Raw genomic sequence first — 4,228 nt, forward strand, 5'->3', positions numbered from 1 at the left:
GGCCAAAGCCAAAACAGCAAAACATCAAGCTTTTAATGATCTTAACAACAAATCATGAACCAAGCAGCTGCAGTGAGACTGTGTGGAGTCTTCACTCTGATTTCTCTAAGCGTTGGAGTTTAGTGTGAATGTTCAGACAGTCTTTTACAGAGAATCGGTGTTGATCCTCTCAGCACCGGCGGCTTCACACAGCTGAAAAACACCACTGAGCTGGTTTGAGTTCAATTTTAAATCTGGACTCAGATCAGACAGAACCAGCAGTACAAACATTAGATTTTTGGCATGGCCCGATTTTTTGCCCAGGAGTGTTTGTTTACATGCACACAACACTCTGAGTTCTTACTCTAAGTAACCAAGATGTTGACGCTATAAGATAAGATAAGATGCCTTTATTGTCGTTGCACAGTGTACAACGAAACTTCCTACATACAAAACAATTAAACATAAGGCTAAAATATATAAAGTGCAGATTTAAGGAAAAAATTATACAAAATCTTAAATATGAAGTAAAAGTGCTATAAAACGATATATTCTAAACAGACAATGGACAACAGACGGTGAGGTAGCAGTTAGTTATTGCACATTCCTTGGATCACTTACAGAGTCATGTGATATTGCACATCTTAACACTAGCCCTCTTGAGATTTCAAGATTATTGAGTATATTCTGTCTAGAGTAGCTTCAAACTGTAGTTTATTTTGTTATGTAGTGGGACTCATTAGTGAAATAGTCGTCTGTACGTCATCTGCTACGTGCAATTGAATTAGATAGATAGATAGATAGATAGATAGATAGATAGATAGATAGATAGATAGATAGATAGATAGATAGATAGATGTGGTTATGAAACTTATGAAGCCATACCTGGGAAAGGGCAGAACTGTAGCCACAGACAATTACTTCACATCTCTATCGCTGGCTAACAGACTGCTGGAATCCAACACAACTCTGCTTGGGACGATCAACAAGATGGGAAATTCCTTTGGAAGCCAAAAACGCCAAAGGACGTGAAAAGCTATCCACGGAGGTGTACAGATCAGATGGTGCGCTGCTGACGGTGTATGCCCCCAAGACCAATAAAACCGTCTGCGTTCTCAGCACTATGCACACGCACGTGAAGATTGCCGATGACAGAAAAAGGAAACCAAACACGGTGACAGACTACAACCGGATGAAGGTATGCATATGTGTTGGCATTGCTAAATCAATTTATCATACATGAATGAATTTATTCAAAATATAACGTGTACTTCTTTGTAATTGTTTTTTGCAGTGTGCCGTTGACATCATGGATCAGAAGGTGCGGGCATACACAGTGCGCGCAGGAACACGCCGGTGGCCAGTTGCAGTCTTCTACAACCTACTTGACCTGGCAGCGATGAACGCGCATGTTTTGTACACGGCATGCACGGGGTCCACAGAGAGTAGGAGAGTCTTTCTATGTGCACTTGCTGAGGAACTTCGTCATCGTTATCTGCAGGAAAAGGAATTGAGGAAAATGCCACGTCCTCTGCCTGCTCCTGGAAAGAAGACCCAGTGTCAGGTGCAGTCGCACTGCAACCGTAACCACAGCATAAACCCGTGTGCTGCATGCGGCAAGTACACCTGCCGCAAATGTAGGAAAGAGGGTCCCTGGCTGTGTAGCAACTGTTAGCTCCGACTTTGCGTTGTTAGCGTTGATGTATTTGTTTGTTTTTCTGACTATTTGATCAGAATAAAGTTGTTTAGCAGCACATGTATTTGTTTTTTCCTCTCATTGCCTTTATTGAGTATATTCTGTCGAGAATAGCTTTACAATTGTTGTTGGATGCAGTACAGCATAAAATAGAATAAACAGCGCTTACACGAATTGAAAGGCAGAACCGAAAGTGTTCAATGACGAAAAATATCATTATATATTATAATAAAAGAAATGTACAAAGAGCGAGATTCAAACTGTAGGTTTTTTTTATTGTTTAGCGGGATTCATTAGTGAAACAGTCGTCTCTACTTCTGCTGCTACGTGCGCTTGAATTTTAACTTTAGAAACACGGGTCTACAAATTTTCTGCCGCTTGTTGTAGGATCGGTAACATATACAGTCCACTTGTAACTTCAAGTTTACCTTGAAGTTGTATCACGTTCGTTGCTTTGGGAGTTGTATGAGCTCAAGGTGGGCATGGGGGGTTTCCACTTCCACCGCACTCCATATCATTACCAAGACAATGGGCGTTAATCGCTTCACAGCAGGGGAGTGGGCTACATGGTCGCTGGTTTCCCTTACGAAAATTTTCGTAGCTCGCGGAAGATTAGTGTTAAAAATTATTGCACAGAAACAATATAGATTATAGATTATAGATTATATATTGCACATTCGAGAACAAAGGGATAATAAATAGAACAGAGGTGGAGTGGAACACTGGAACAGTGTATAGTGTCCTGTGAAGTCACCACTAGTCCATTTGTAGTCCTGCTTACAAAAACAGCAGAACAGTCTGAATTACAGCAGCGAGCGCATCATTCAGGACCCACAGGTATGATGCGCTCAGTGATCTCAACGTTTCCATACAGATCCATCCTGGGCCACATGTTCCAATCACACTAAGTGTAGGAGCCAGATTTAAGTTTAAATTGGTTTTTCTTGACAGATGCTTATTTTGATTTAGATTTAATGGCCATTCACTTGAGACTCTTATTTTGACATTTGCCACATGAGACACCACCAGTTAAGATGGTGTCTTCCTAAGGCACAGGTAGAGTCTCATAGCTTAGACATGGAGGAAGCTGGGAACAGTTTTTTACTGCTTATTGTTTAAAGCTGACTGCTTAACCTTCTACAAATTCTCCTTCATTTGTCATTTTGGAAACTTTGTATATTTGGAATTTCAAACTTTAAGCAATTTGTTGCCTGCCTGCCTGCCTTCCTACCCGCCTGCCTGCCAGCATTCCTACCCGCCTGCCTGCCTGCCTGCCTACCTGCCTGCCTGCCAGCCTTCCTACCCGCCTGCCTGTCTGCTTGCCTTCCTGCCTGCCTGCCAGCCTGCTTGCCTACCTGCCTGCCTTCCTGTCTGCCTGCCTGCCCGCCTGCTTGCCTACCTGCCTGCTTGCCTACCTACCTGCCTGCCTGCCCGCCCGCCCCCGACCGCCCGACCGCCCGCCCGCCCGACCGCCCGACCGCCCGCCCGACCGCCCGACCACTTCATCATCATGAATTCTTGGAGCTCTTCTTGAATCCCACGACTTCATCACTGACATCAGAGATCAAAAATCAATCTGGATACACCAAAAATCTGATTTGGGCTGGCAGTCTGACCAAGGCCCTGTCCGAAACTGCTGGTTGGTCTGGGTTGGTTTTGTATGTAGAGCTGTAGTTTTATTTTATGGAATGAGAACTTAATATAATAATAACAGGACTAAAGAATATTTGCATTTTGTCAGACAAAAAGTGCTGTGAATCCACTGTGAATGCATGTGAAGTGCAGGGTCACATTTCACGCAGCTAAGTTGATCGATTCTGTTTCTCGGTGCATCACGGAAAAACAAAAACGAGAGCTGAGGATTCAGCAAGTCTGTTACTCGAAGCACTTCCATCAGATTCTTCCCACAGTGAGAGTGAGAGCAGTGATGAGGGTTATGAGGGGGATCAGGGTTTTTTAGAGAGCAAGACGTCTCAGCCATAACTTGCATCCCAGGGAGGAGAACGGTCCAACAGGAATGTCCCTCAGCTCTTTTCCTTTTGGGCAGACCTGATTTTGGGCTTAAGTTATCTGGGTAAACTCAATCAAGGAACTGCTTTCATATCATCACAAAACAATGAAACCAGACAAAATCTCAAAGCAAGCGGATTAGGAAACGAGAGCTGAGTATTAAACGAGAGCTGAGTATTAAACGAGAGCTGGGTATTAAACGAGAGCTGAGTATGAAACGAGAGCTGAGTATTAACCAAGAGCTGGGTATTAAACGAGAGCTGAGTATTAAACGGGAGCGGAGTATTAAACGACAGCGGAGTATTAAACGGGAGCCGAGTATTAAACGAGAGCCGAGTATTAAACGACAGCGGAGTATTAAAAGGGAGCGGAGCATTAAACGAGAGCGGAGTATTAAACATCAGCGGAGTATTAAACGGGAGCGGAGTATTAAACGGGAGTGTAGTATTAAACATCAGCGGAGTATTAAACGAGAGCAGAGTATTAAACATCAGCAGAGTATTAAACATCAGTGGAGTATTAAACATCAGCGGAGTATTAAAC

The 4,228-nt window shown here is 43.4% G+C and overlaps 1 pseudogene; it reads left to right on the forward strand.

Moving 5' to 3' along the window:
- Positions 1 to 834: 834 nt before the first annotated feature.
- LOC119264792 lies at positions 835 to 3,189 on the forward strand (annotated as a pseudogene).
- The last annotated feature ends 1,039 nt before the right edge of the window (positions 3,190 to 4,228 follow it).

Source organism: Pygocentrus nattereri, chromosome 12 (assembly GCF_015220715.1).
Source record: "Pygocentrus nattereri isolate fPygNat1 chromosome 12, fPygNat1.pri, whole genome shotgun sequence".
Taxonomy (NCBI): Eukaryota; Metazoa; Chordata; class Actinopteri; order Characiformes; family Serrasalmidae; genus Pygocentrus; species Pygocentrus nattereri.